Source organism: Garra rufa, unplaced genomic scaffold (genome assembly GCF_049309525.1).
Source record: "Garra rufa unplaced genomic scaffold, GarRuf1.0 hap1_unplaced_017, whole genome shotgun sequence".
Lineage (NCBI taxonomy): Eukaryota > Metazoa > Chordata > Actinopteri > Cypriniformes > Cyprinidae > Garra > Garra rufa.
In genome coordinates this window covers 344,071-359,374 of record NW_027394292.1, presented here as the reverse complement: position 1 = coordinate 359,374, position 15,304 = coordinate 344,071, and the positions used below count along the sequence as shown (strand labels likewise).

At 44.3% G+C, this 15,304-nt stretch overlaps 1 protein-coding gene across 3 annotated transcripts in view; it reads left to right on the top strand.

The window, feature by feature from the left end:
• Positions 1 to 10,554: 10,554 nt before the first annotated feature.
• Positions 10,555 to 15,304, top strand: part of LOC141315343 (adhesion G protein-coupled receptor B1-like) — a 32,228-nt gene continuing 27,478 nt past the window's right edge. For all 3 annotated transcript variants that reach the window (XM_073832679.1, XM_073832678.1, XM_073832677.1), the window contains exon 1: positions 10,555 to 10,775. The gene's annotated coding sequence lies outside the window, so the exon portion shown is untranslated. The remainder of the gene's footprint in view (positions 10,776 to 15,304) is intronic.

Below are 15,304 nucleotides of genomic sequence, written 5' to 3'. Positions count from 1 at the left end.
AAACGACTTCTCTTCTTTCCGCAGAAAGAATGCGCCTTGAGAAGTCTCCTCCTGGCTAGGGAGGTGGCTGCCCCTCTAGGCCTAGCGCACTAGGCCGAGAGTACAGCCGAGCCTGGAGCGGCTCTGAGGTCGAGCTCGTAATACCTAACGAATGTTAGGGGCGTGGACCAACCCGCAGCATTGCAGATGTCTTGAATTGGAACACCTGCCGTCAGAGCCCTCGAGGCACTCATGCCCCGAGTAGAGTGAGCCTTGAGTCCCAGCGGTGAGGGGAGATCAGAGGACTCGTAAGCAGTAGTTATGGCATCGATGATCCATCTACTAATAGTGGGCTTTGAAGCTGGGCTCCCCCTCTTAGGGGGGCCGTAACAGACAAACAATTGCTCTGTTCTACGCCACGTGGCAGCTCTGTGGACGTAAGCATCTAAGGCTCTGACTGGGCACATGCAATTTAACTTCCTGTGGTTCGGCTCCGCGAACGGAGGAGGATAAAACGCCTGCAGTGTTACTGGCTGCGGTGCTAGGGAGGGGACCTTCGGGACGTACCCGACCCTGGGATATAGAAAGGCCTTGGCCATCCCTGGGGCAAACTCTAAATGAGATGGGGCCACTGAAAGGGCCTGCAGATCGCCTACTCTCTTGAGGGAGGTGAGTGCTAACAGGAGCGCCGTCTTAACTGTGAGGGCGCGATCCGTAGACTCCTCTATGGGCTCGAAAGGAGGCTTGCAGAGAGCTTCTAGCACCACAGCGAGGTCCCACGTGGGGACCCTGGGTGTCACTCGAGGCCTCAGCCTGAGCGCACCGCGGAGGAACCGTATGACCAAGGGCTCTCTACCTACTGAGAGGCCACCTAAAGGGGCGTGGTAGGCACTTATGGCCGCCACGTATACCTTTAGAGTGGAGTGAGCTAGCCCTGCGGATAGGCGAGACTGTAGGAACTCCAGAACTGTACCGACCGGGCAGTTGACTGGGTCCAGGTGGCGCTCGCGGCACCATCTCGCGAATAAGTTCCACTTAAGGCCATACAGTTTCCTCGTAGAGGGAGCTCTGGATTGGAGAAGGGTCTCAACAACCTCGGTTGAGAGACCCGCTCCTATGAGTTGTGCCCCCTCAGGGGCCACACCCATAACCTCCACCTCTCTGGGTGGGGGTGGCATATTGCGCCCCCAGCCTGAGACAGGAGGTCCCTCCTGACGGGAATCTCCCACGGAGAGCCGTCTAGGAGAGATACCAGGTCCGAGAACCACACTTGGGTCGGCCAGTACGGGGCTACGAGTAGCAGCCGCACTTGAAACCGACGGACCCGTTCCAGAACTCCCGGGAGCAGAACGATCGGGGGAAAGGCGTACAGACGCAGCCTCGGCCACGTCTGTGCCATGGCATCCAGCCCCAGTGGAGCTGGATGAACTAGAGAGTACCAGAGGGGACAGTGCGATGTCTCCTGAGTCGCAAACAGGTCCACCTGAGCCTGGCCAAACACTCTCCAGATCTGCTTCACCACCTCTGGGTGAAGCATCCATTCCCCGGGCCTCGGCCCCTGCCTTGACAGGACGTCTGCTCCCACATTCAGATGTCCAGGAATATGGACTGCTCTCAGGGAGAGGAATTTCTCTTGAGACCAAAGGAGTATCCGGTACGCCAGCTTGTACAAGGGGCGTGAGCGGAGTCCTCCTTGGTGGTTTATGTAGTAAACCACCGCAGTGCTGTCTGTACGGACCAGCACATGTTTGTTTCTTAGGTCTGGGAGAAACCTCTTTAGGGCCAGGAATACTGCCAGCATCTCTAAGCGGTTTATGTGCCACGAGAGATGGTGGGCACTCCATAGGCCTTGGGCTGAGCGGCCACGCATGACCGCTCCCCAACCGGTAAGGGAAGCGTCGGTCGCTAGCGTGATGCGGCGACCGGGCGCTCCCAGAACCGGTCCCTGAGAGAGGAACCAGGGTTTCCTCCACATGGCCAAGGCACGTAGGCAGCGCCGCGTGACCTTGATCTTGCGGAATGGGTTTCCCCTCGGGGAGAACCCCCTGGTCCTGAGCCACCACTGTAGTGGTCTCATGTGCAGCAGTCCAAAAGGTATCACGTTGGAAGCGGCTGCCATAAGACCTAACAGTACTTGAAACTGTTTGACAGTGAGTGACTGGCCTAGCTTTACTGCATTCACTGCAGTCAGTATGGAATCGACTCGTGCAGGAGACATGCGTGCCTGCATGGAGACCGAGTCCCACACTACGCCTAAGTAAGTGGTCTTCTGTAGTGGAGAGAGCACACTCTTCTTGGCGTTGAGTCTCAACCCCAATTCTTTCATGTGAGCGAGAACAGCACCTCGATGCTGAACCGCTAACTGCTCCGAGCTGGCTAGGATGAGCCAGTCGTCTATGTAGTTGAGTATGCGGATGCCCTGGAGTCGCAGCGGAGCCAGAGCAGCATCCACACACTTCGTGAAAGTGCGGGGTGAGAGAGCTAGGCCGAAAGGAAGCACTCTGTATTGGTAAGCTTTGCCCCTGAAAGCGAACCTGAGATACTTCCTGTGCTGAGGAAGGATGGAGACGTGAAAATAAGCGTCTTTTAGATCTATCGTGACAAACCAGTCCTCGGACCTGATTTGAGACACGACCTGCCTGACAGTAAGCATCTTGAATTTCAGCTTCCTGACTGAACGATTTAGCAGCCTGAGATCTAAGATGGGCCGAAGCCCCCCATCCTTCTTCGGAACAATGAAGTACCGGCTGTAGAACCCGGATTCCCTGTCTTGAGGAGGGACCACCTCGATGGCCTCCTTCCTCAGAAGAGTTTCTACCTCTTGTTCCATCACCAGACCCTGCTCGGGGCTTACTAAAGTTGGAAAAACCCCACTGAAAGGTGGCGGCGTGGCGCCGAACTGGATAGCATAACCTTTCTCTACAGTACGCAGGACCCAATCTGAGACTCTTGGCAGTAGCTTCCACGCTGCCAGAAAGTTCACTAAGGGTACCAGCCTCTCGAGACTGGTGTCTGGATTTGCTCGAGGAGCTAACTCGGAGACCTGTAACAGCGAACTGGCAGGAAGCTCCTGAACTAGCTCTTCGAGAGACCCCCGCGGGGGCTGCGAACTCTCCAGGGCCGCTACGTTTCCGGGCGGAACAGCTAGAGGATGTTCGCGGGAGATAGCCGCGCCCTGTAACACTGGCAGGGTTAGCTGACTCATCTCCTGAGGGCCACGAAGGGGTCTGAAACCCGCACCTGGAGGTACGGTGCAGACCCCCTCGAGAGGGGCTGCCCTCAACGGCCCTGAACCACAACCGTCAGGGCCGCTTAGCCGAGGACTTCCTTGACTGGAGGACGACCCTCAGGTCAGGCCTCTTAGTCTTAGAAGCCCCCGGCTTAGAGCGTTGCTTTCCGGGTCCCCTAGGCTGGGCCGGGGGAGCACGGGCAGCAACGCTCTGTTTCTGTGCCTCACGATGGGAGCTCGTACACGGCTGAGGCCGCTTCTTTGATGGTGCAGCAGCCTCAGAGGAGAACACGCGGCGAGGAAGAAACGTTCTGAACGCCGCCGCCTGCTTGCGGGCCTCCTGGTGCCTGGCTACGACGGTATCAACCGCGGCACCGAAGAGGCCAGATGGTTGCAGGGGGGCGTCCAGAAGCGTGACCCTGTCCTTTTCTTTTACATCGGACAGGGTCAGCCAGAGATGCCTCTCCGCGGCCACCAGGGCTGCCATAGACCGCCCAACGGCACGGGCGGCCTCCTTGGTGGCGCGGAGAGCGAGATCTGCTGTTTTTTGCATCTCTGTGACACTAACTTCCTCGCCGCTGCTGAACTCCTTCAGCAGGTCAGCCTGGTAGGCTTGCAGGATGCCCATAGTATGGAGGCAAGACCCTGCTTGACCTGCTGCCGTGTATGCCTTGCCCATCAGGCCAGATGTAACTTTAAGGGGCCTGGTGGGCAAGGACGGAGCCTTCAAGGACGATGCCGAACCGGGGGACAGATAGCCCGCGAGCGTCTGTTCGACCCGTGGCATCGCCCTATAGCCATACTCCTCTGCCCCCCCCACATTTCCATAATTTTCGGCAGGGGAGAAGAGACGGGAAGAGTATGGCTTTTCCCACGATCTCGCTAGCTCTTGGTGGAGATCGGGGAAAAAGGGAAGGCTCCGTTTTGGAGGTGCTGACTTCGTCCGCAGGAAGCGGTCATCTAACCGGCTTCGCTGCGGCTCATGGGGGGGATTTTGTTCTGCGGGCCATGTAATGTGCAGTTTGGCTACCGCATTAGTCAGCACCTCGACGAGCTCCTCATAGTGAGGCGAGCGTGATGGCGGTTGTGGTTCCTCTGTTACACTTTCAATGTCAACCTCCTCGGAGGAAGACAAGAGGAACTCGGGGACCTCCTCCCGGGGGGAAGAAACCGCAGCGCGGGCTTCCACATCCAGGAGGAGATCGCTCGATCCGCTGAGTGAGGGCGGAGATAGGGGGTCACCCGTCTCCATACCCTCCAGCAGATCGAGCTGCGAGCCCCACGAGTGCAGCCGCCGCTCCGCCTCGGCGGCAGCGGGGCCAGACCCACGGGGCACGCTAGTGAAAGCCCCCTCCTCAAAGAGGGCTTTCCGGGAACGAAGCACACGCACCGGCAGGCGATCACAGTGCGTACAGCCAGCCTTTTCGAGGGCTGACTGTGCGTGCTCCGCTCCCAAGCAAACCACACATAGGCTGTGTGTATCCCCATCAACAATGAAGCGTTGGCAAGGAGGGACACACTGCCTATGCGGGCGCTTAACCGCCATCAAACTCTCTTTTTTGCTAGGTTGTTGTGTAGCCATACTACTCAAATAAAATTGTGTCAAACTGGACACGAAAAACAGCAGTATGGTACAGACAGACACAGACACAGAGCGCTCTCGCTGAATGACAAAAGCTGCCGCCGGCTTCAAACGCACGTGCTTTATACTTCCTGGTTGGTGACGTCACCGCGCCTGTGACGTCACCCCCGTCATTCATTGGTTGTTAGACATAGTTCAGAGTGCGGCCCGCCAATGGCGTTCCCCATAGCGTTCCTGACGCGGCTCGAGTTCCCGGAAGGGAACTAAAATCACTAAGTGGAAATAAAATAAATAAAAACCTAAACATAAATATGTACAATAAAATAAGGAAAATGTCAAAAGCAAATGACAATTTAAAAATAAAAATTACTTAACAATAATAGTAAAGTAACATTGCTAATTAACATTTTGTATAGCATTTTTGCAGCAATCACTATCACTGTATTGTTTTTATATATATTATTTTGCATGACACAAGCTTGTGTTTCTCACGCATCTGCACTTTGCATGTTCTCAGCAAACATGCAGACTACAGCTGGACTGCAAGCCCATGATCCAATTACACAGCCGTGCTGCGCTGTCTTTAATATTTGTGTGGTTGACACAAAGTCTTAATCGTATCACGCGCAGTGTTTGTGCAGCGGGTGATCATATATTGAGTTTCAGGTTTATGTGCTAATGTTAACACTGAGCCCTCCCCTGAGGCTGCAACACGCTGTGCTTCCAGCTCTATACGGTTTGGCCCTCAGCGCTCTTCAAGCCCCAGTGCATTATGGGTATCCCAGACTGCAGAGCTCTACCGCACAGTGGGTTTGGAATGGTGCCGGTAACCCTGGGTTTGTGTGGAAAAGCGTTTGTGTGTGTGTGTGTGTGTGTGTGTGTGTGTGTGTGTGTGTGTGTGTGAGTATATTGACTCCACATTGCAGCTGCATGAAGAGGACGCTACATGATTGATGGCTCCCTATTAGGATCAGTTGTGCATGGAGTGGGTATGTTTTGATATGACTTTCATATCACTTTCATTGATGTCATTATGAGGTCTTTGTTACAATTATTGGAGCGTTAGATCAGGCACAGCCGAATCATGCTGTCAAGAGGGTTCCTCATCAAGATTATGAGATTTGAATTTGTGTAGGTGGCGGAATGGACTAATTATTGAGTGGCTTTGGGCACTGGCAACTGTAACCTTAAGGTTTAGTTGTATTTATGAGATTCATGCTTTTATTGTCATCTGCTTTGGTGCATGCAAGTTTCATGGGAAGCATAAAACTACAAATTATTGTCAAGAATAGAAAGATGTGGATTAATGTTCCTTTGGGTCTTATGAAAAGTCAGCTTTTGACATTTATTTTTAGTGTATGACTTAGTGTGTGTAATCTCTCTATTATAATATTCTGTGATATTTTAATATTATTCACAATGTATGTTCATTATTTTGTATCTGAGCAGGTGGGACATCACATGCATATCTGACATTCACAAATTGTCAATCATAAATAGAAAACGTAGGACACTTTGCTCTATTCGGAAGTGCTTTTTCCCCTTCATGTTGTGCCCCAGGTCTCAATGTCCCAGTGTAATATCCATCCTCTGCTCCATTGCACTTTTCCTTTATAAACTTACAAAGTTTTGACAGGTAAAAGAGACTGTTCTTTACTTTACTTGGAAGGCTTGCTGCAGGCTAAACACAGTGTGAAAAGGCTACCCCAAAACGTCCTTTGGGAACTTTCATTTCAAAGTGATTCTGTGTACTTTGACGCTATTTTGTGGTTTGCAATGCAAGAAGCTCTAGTAATACTTCTATTGGAAAAACAACAACAACAATTATCCTCAAATGGTGTTGTTCATCAACAGACAGCCAATCATATACTGAGTCAGGGCTTCCCTCATTAAATATTCATTATATATTATTATTCATTATGTATTTGTTTTTTGTTTTTTTGTTTTTTTTTTGGTTGTTGTTGTGTTTTGGGTTTTTTTACATTTTAGCGTGAAACGCTGAAAATGGTTTGAATTGTGATGCTAACTTGTTGATGGCAGTTAAGAAACTTCATCGTTTCACGAGACTCATTAATTACCCACAAATGGTGGTGTTCATCAACCAAGGTTTGTCAGCATTGAATGTTGAAAATGTTGTTGAACTGTGATACAGAGACTTATTAATTATCCACAAATGGGGTTGTTCATCAACAACCAATCATATGCTGAGTCAAAGTTTCCCTCATTCAATATTCATGCTCTTAGTACAGTGTGTAGGAACTTTGGTGTGTTGTTTTTATTTATTTATTTATTTCAGCGGTGAACATTGAAAATGGTGCTGAACTATAATGCTAACATGTTTACGGCAGTTAAGAAACTTTGTCATTTCCTTTGTGCTTTTCTAAGTTTCACGAGACTCATTGTTTATCCACAAATGGTGTTATTCATCAACAACCAATCATATACTGAGTCATATATAATGAGTTTCTCTCATTAAATATTCCTGCTCTTTGTACACCGAATAGAAACTTTGGCAGGTTTTGTTAGTTTCAGTGTCCAATATTGACAATGGCATTGAACTGTGATGCTAACCTGTTAACTGTAGTTAATAAACTTTCTTGTTTTCTTTGTGCTTCTCTACTTTCCCTAAAATTCATCAGTTATCCTAAAATGGTGTTGTTCATCAACAAACATAGAAAATTTGGCACTTTTTTTAGTTTCAGTGCTGAACACTGAAAATGGTGTTGAACTGTGATGCTAACATGTTGACGGCAGTTAAGAAACTTTATCATTTTCTTTGTGCTTTTCTACATTTCACGAGAAAAGGCTACCCCAAACCGTCCTTTAGGAACTTTCATTTCAAAGTGGTTCTGTGTACTTTGACTGTATTTTGTGTTTTGCAATGCAAGAAGCTCTAGTAATGCTTCTATTGGGAAAAACAACAATAATAAATAAATAAATAATTCAACCGTATTAAATTAGCCAACATTATCCCCAAATGGTGTTGTTCATCAACAGACAACCAATCATATACAGAGTCAGTGCTTTCTTCATTAAATATTCATGTACGTATTTGGCGCTTATTTTTTATTTCAGCGTTGATTGTTAAAAATGGCAATGAACTGTAATGCTAACATGTTGACGGGAGTAAAGAAACTGTATTGATTTCTTTGTACTTTTCTATGTTTCACAAGACTGAATTATCCACGAATGGTGTTTATTAACAGACAACCAATCATATACAGTGTCATCACTTCCCTCATTAAATATCTATGCTTTTCATGTACAGTGGATAAAAACGTATTTTTCGAAAATATTTTTAGTTTGAGCGTTGAACATTGAAAATGAAGTCGAACTGTGATGCTAACCGCAGTTAAGAGACTTTATTGTTCCCGTTGAGCTTTTCGACGTTTCACGAGAAAAGGCTACCCCAAACCGACCTTTAGAAACTTTCATTTCAAAGTGATTCTATGCATATATATATATATATATATATATATATATATATATATATATATATATATATATATATATATATACGCAGATACCCCATTGGACCGCTCCAAGGACGTAGATGCGTCCACCATATTGGAAAGATCAACTTGACGTCATCCGCCATACTATAGGCAAAGACTATGGTACAGTATACCCAAGACATGTCACTCGTATAGTTTTGAATGGGGAAAATGCAACGCTCATTATGGCCGTGAAGCCCCGCCTTCTTAATGAAAGAGCCAATCGTTGATTAGTAAAGTCAGTGTATCACTGCAGCTGCCGTTAGAAGTCCCGGTTGCTATAGAAACAATCGGCGCTCTAAGACGTGCACTCAGTACTACGCATGCGCACTGGCTCATCTAGCCTGAAAAACACGTGTTTTTTAACGCTATTGGAGCACAATGAACCATATTTATGAGGCAGTTCTTGTTGGATTTCTTTTGGTGATTTAAAATATGAAATTTGGTGAACAGTTTGGTGAACAGTTTTGGAGAATTTGATGTTTCCTCATTCAAACAGATAGGAGCTGCACTTGCATGCCCGAGAGGCGTTTCAAAGATGGCCGCCGAGTGACATGATTTGCCTTAAAGGGACTTTGCTATAGGTTAGCAGACTAAGGGACCGTTCACATGTCGCGCCTAAAAACGCGTGTAAAACGCTAGGCGCGCCGCTTTCATTCTTATCAACAAAGCGCTCGGGCGCTTGCGCTCCAGAAGTGTCCGCCGTTGCTAAGCAACAATGACCTGCACTCTCCATACATACACGGAAGTTTCAGCAAAGGATAAATGGATTTTCAGCATTAAAATCGTTTGCAGTAGCTCTGTTATTAAATTTATGTAAACATGTTTATTCCTGTACAGCCATGATGAGCTGTTTCTCCGACTTGGCAGTTAGTTTATGTCACATGACCTGCGGTGCGCTTGCGACATTCTGAAAAGTTGAGATGTTTTTAAATCGATGCGGCGCGGACGTGCCTGGAAAAAACGAGCGCGTCGCACCGCATGCGCGTCGCGACTGCGTCGCTTCCAATATGCGCGCGCAAGCCGCGTGTCTCCATTTGAAATAACGAACTTGCGCGCGCAAAAGACGCTTCATGTGAACGGCCCCTAATGGTTGTGCAGGACTGTGGCATTTCGAATATTCAGTGATTACTATGGTGAATTACATAGATCTATGGGTGAATGACGTCAAGTTGACTGCTGACGTATAATGGCCTATAGAAACAGTCGCTAATTTCTATGTATTTTGACGGTATTTTGTTTTGCAATGCAAGAAGCTCTAGTAATGCTTCTATTGGAAAAACAACAATAATAAATAAATAAATAATTCAAAAGTATTAAATTATCCAACATCATCCCCAAATGCTGTTGTTCATCAACAGACAACCAGTCATATAGAGTCAGTGCTTTCTTCATTAAATATTCATGTACGTATTTGGCGCTTTTTTTTTATTTCAGCGTTGATTATTAAAAATGGCAATGAACTGTAATGCTAACATGTTGACGGGAGTAAAGAAATTTTATTTATTTCTTTGTACTTTTCTACGTTTCACAAGACTGAATTATCAACTAATGGTGTTGTTTATCAACATACAACCAATCATATACAGAGTCATCACTTCCCTCATTAAATATCTATGCTTTTCATGTACGGGGCGTAAAAACTTTGTCGCATTTTTTTTTTTCATTTGAGCGCTGAACGTTAAAAATGAAGTCGAACTGTGATGCTAACGTGTTAACCGCAGTTAAGAGACTTTATTGTTCCCGTTGTGCTTTTCTACGTTTCACGAGACCTAAACCAACCACCCTTTTTTTTATTCGCGGTCATTAATTTGCAATTGCTCGTTGCTTTCTGTCAGGCAACGTTTTTAGTTTCGTAAATATGCTGGGGTTAAGCCATATTTACTAGTGTGAAATTCGAAATCTGGCTACTCAAGATCACCCAGGATAAAATGTGACCAGTGTGAAACCCAGGTTTATATTTACCCGGGGTTAAGAACAGCTCTAGATATATGTGTGGTTGTTTTTTTAGTGTAGCATAATAATAATAATAATAATTTAATAAATAAAAAATACATATATTAATTATATTACTAGTATTAATATATGATCTGCTACCTAAAATTATTTGTTAATTTGATTTTATTTCATGGCATAATTATTTTTTACATTTTTGTAAGTGTTTTTACATCAGCTAACCTGGCCATGCAGAAAGCAGAGGTGTGCGCTGCATCACATCGTCCATTCATCTGTCTTTTCACTGTCTTTTCTCGCGCTCCGGCTCTCATACGGCGGGCTCTGTGTGCGCTGGATTAGAGAAAATAGCAGTTTTATCGCGTAGGGATTTGATCTCATTCCGCGCTCTTGTCTGTCTCCGCTCCGCAGCTCGTCGTTGCTGGGCTCCTGGTCTGCGCGAGGCTGTAGAGCCGTGCCCGTCGACTCCAGCACAACCAAATGCTTGTGTGACAGACTCTCCACCTTCGCCATTTTAGCACGCCTCAATCCCGATGTGGTAAGTCGAGCCATTTCTATTGTTTCCTTTAATGCCAAAGAACGTCAAAAGACGCGTTTGTGTGACATGTGTGATTTAATGTACCGCTTTTTTTGGTCATAGGCGTCATTGTCATTGTGTATCAACAGATCCCTCTCTCTCACTCCCCCCTCTCCTCCTCTTCACGGCATTCCAGAGCCATACAGCAGATTTAATGCCAACAATTTAGTACATGTTTCGTTCTTTAATGTGTTCTGAATATATAGACAAATATTTGTAACAAAAATGAACGTTTTGCTAGGTCTGTGTAATGCTAGAACGCAGTGCATGAAACATGCTGGCTTTCATATTGGATTTGCATACATTAAATGTTTGTACAGAGAAAATGCATGTGATTAAGAATATATAGCTGGCATAACAGTCTACATATGTTAACGATTACACTATCTAGGCCTGTTATTTGTAAAGAAATGCATTTTGGTTAAAACACACCAACATACAAATTCCCATATATGTTGAATTTTGCTGTGTGGACACCTCAGATGCATTTTCCTGGTACATTCAAATGTGCATAGGGAATATGTTGGCCTTTCCATGAGTGTAAAACATATATCTTAATGACACACCATCCGTTCATTTGGGCCTTGGAGGGTTGTCTGTGTGTAAATCTATATGTCTTCCTTTAAAACAGCATCTTTCTTTAAAATGATGGGATTTGGTTTGGTTTAATGCAAGAAAGGGTCGTGTCTTTGTGTGGAATTTTCATTCAGTGTGATTAGTTATTATTAGACTGGAAACTGCCTCTGAAGCAGTTTATTCACCAGTTGCCGTGGAAACAGCATGGGCAGTGGAAGTTCTTAAAGCTATAGAACACGCTATAACACTCTCTTTGTGCAGCTTGGCCCAGATATGAGCCAGTGAGCCCAAAAAAAAAAGAGGAAGAGGAAGCTTGACACCCTACTGGCCAAAACAATGGCCACGTCTTCTCTCATTTGCTCTGCCAAGATGTTTCAGATTGGCTGCTTCAGCAACAGAAGTCACTGTTGTGACACTGTTTTGATTTGGGAAACCAAGTGAAAAAGGGACATCATAACAAAACAGAATTAGGATCACAGCATTACACATGGGCTATTGTGGATAAAGCTGAAAGATAGGGTATGAAAAGTCTATGACAAATACGTATTGCTTTTTGTAACTTTTGTAAATGCAAAAAAAAAAAAAAAATGTAGGGTCCTACTTCACTTTGGTAATCAGTTGGATTGGAAATATGATATTTCTGTTCCACAAAGCCCACAACAAGTGTGAATTGCCTTTTGCAATGCATTTTACTTTCTTAAAGGTGTAGATCACTCAGAAATTGACTCAACCTCAAATTGTTCCAAACCTGTATGAATATAATTTTTTTTCAAGACATTTTGAAGAATTTGGGTGACCAAACAGTGGATAGACCCAGTTGACTTCAACAGTTTTCAGGATATTCAAGACAAAAATGTACTCTTATGGTACTCTCATGGACGTGCGTTAAAGAAGAGAAGAAATTGTTGAATGAAGTCATTATTTTTGGTTTCTCTGCACAAAAAAGATTCTCATAGCTTCGTAAAATTAAGGTTGAACCACTGATGTCACATGGACTATTTTAATGATGTCCTTACTACCTTTCTGGGCCTTGAACGTGGTAGTTGCGTTGCTGTCTATGCAGGGTCAGAAAGCTCTCGGATTTCATCAAAAATATCTTAATTTGTGTTCTGAAGATGAACAAAGGTCTTACAGGTTTGGAAACGACAAGAGGATGAGTAATTATTGACAGAATTTTCATTTTTGGGTGAACTATCACTTTAAAATTACCAAACTGTTCTTTCGGAAAAGGAAGCTCATTTCAGAGAAACTACATTTTGATTAAAGATTAAAAACACAATTTTTTTATTTGGAACAATGTGCACTGTTTGGCCATTTACAATAAAATCAAGAAAGTGCATTAAAGTTAATATGGTTGTTTATTTTTAATGCTGATCAAGGTTGATGTTACAGTACATTCAAGCAATGTTTTTAGAAAGTACTGAGCCCCATCTTGAATCCAGTTTACATTATACCCATTTTATCAGTGTTTTACAGGCCTCTTGTGTGTATTTATGTCCTGCTATTCGCTTTCATGGATGTGTGTGTAAGACCGCATGATCTTCATGTCTCTCCATGGTGATCCATAGAGCTATAGCTGTATGCTAATCGCTCGCCTTATGATGGCTGCCCGTCCCGCTCTACCTGGTCAGATGGACGTGGAATAAGGGAGTGTCGCAGTTAGCTCATTCCATGCCTCGTGGGAAGCATATTGTGGGGATTTCATTTGTGTAGCCGTGTGCCAGCAGAAGGGAGGACCGCTCCTCCCCTTGGCTCCACTCCCTGTCTGTCTCTCTCTTTCTCTAGCCTTCTCGCTCCAGACCCCCACTGCTATGCCGCTAATTATTCCTGCAGCTCCACTTGCCACCTCAAAATGGCCCATCCAATGGCCCCTCCGCTGGCAACTAGCATCCTACAGCTTCAGAATGATAAAGAGCCAGAGAAACACTTCCCTTCCTCTCTTTCCCTCCCACATTCTGAGTCTGAATATACAGTCAGCTGCAGTGCACATGGAAAAAGAAAGAAAAAAAAAAGAAATAAAGGGAGATAGTACACTGCAGCTATTTTAATCACATGCCAGTCTTTCTACAGATGTTTCCAGCTTTGAACCAGGCTCTGGTTTACATGGGCCAGATTGTCTTACACTGTATACGCAGTTTGAGATGAGAAAAAAGCTGTGGTTTTGCCCAGGCTGAATATTTATGAGCTAAAGCTTGTAGAAATGCACAGTTACGCTGCAGTTGTACTTGGATAAAGCTCTGAATACATCATTCCCAAATATGGGTCAGAGAAGATGGCGAGAAAAAGAAACCGCACACTGTGTTGAGATGTTTCATGTTAGTACATCCTTCTGAGGTAGGCCATCGTCTTTTTGCTTGTCACTTGTACAAGATTCAGTATTGCCTTTGCAAGTCTATTATTCATGTTTGTGCAGTCTTACTTCATTTGCATACAAGTTTTAAAATATTAATAACGGTTAGACCAATGCCCTTAGTACTTATTGAATGTATTGTTTGGCTGATAGCTTTTTAAATAACAATGATGCATTTTCAAGTACATTGTAGCTTAACAGTTATGCGTTTACCTATTATTGTCATATATATGAGCAATATCACACTCGTAGATGTGAAAAATGGTTGTCCATTGGCACGGCTGTAATTCGGCCATATATCATGTCTACGAGTGTGATATTGCATTTATAAAACAGTTTGACGGCACGAGTGTGTAAATACATCAAATATCAACGGAGTGTCTTTAAAAAACCCTCTTTTGTGCAGAACTACTTCTTTTCGCCACAAATTCAAATCTAAATTTAAAAAAGCCCAAGCCTTTGTTAATAATTCCAAAACATCACTATAGAACTAGCAATGAAGGAACATTGACTTGCTTCATTGAAAGCTTATTGTATTACTGTATTAAAAGCTCACTGTATTATGTAGAGTATTATGAAAGAGAAATAGATTGGGCGAGTGTGATTACCTGCATCTGATCCAGCATTCATTCTTCAGATTGGTCTTGTATTCAAAATAAACATTAGTTTGAATATCTGCTGAGGAAAGCGTTATCTTTGTCGTAATGTTACTATCCTTTCATCTGTTAAAGGTGATTTTGCTGCTCAGTGGATTTGTTCGCTGCGTCAAGCTGTGGTTGAAACTAAAAATAACTTCTGTTTATAGAGTTAACTTTTCAGTATAAAAGTCTTTAGTGCTAAAAACTGTCTCTTGTCACCATCTGATGGCAGAACAATGTAACTAAAATCACAAACACAAACACAAAATATTAAACCCTTAACTACTAACGTTACTATTTTTTATATAAAATATTGTTTATTGAATAATAATATTTAATAAACAACAAGCATCATAAAAGTTGCTAGGCAATTCAGTCAAACGTACAAAGACAGCGCTCTGATATACAGCATTGAATTTACATAAACATGATGAGATTTTGCCAACACTATTTGCTCTGGAACAAATAATAGTTTAATTAATTAATAATAGTTTAGTGAGACTAAAGACTACCTGTTAGATTTACCCAAAACAAGCTCACGTTTAACCACTATAAGAGACATCAGAGCCAGAGGATCTAGCCAAGCTGAGGCTTCTCTTGGCAGGTTCATGAGCACTGACATCCTGGAGCTCACATGTCCGAAAATGTTGACGCAAATTTTCAGATAGACGCTATCTTTAATTTAAAAAAAACTGCATATTTGAACTATAAACAAGTACATTCTCACCTCAAAACATCTTAAAACTACATTCCGTGACACAATAACTTACAGTAAACTTATAGTAAATTATAGTGGATTTGGGCGTCTATGACACTCTCTGTAAGAAGTACCGCAAGCGGAGTGATAAAGTTACAAACTGTGAAACGGCTGTTTGAGTTCTGTTGGACTTTAATATTGCACTCTTATTAGCCAATCAGATTTGAGA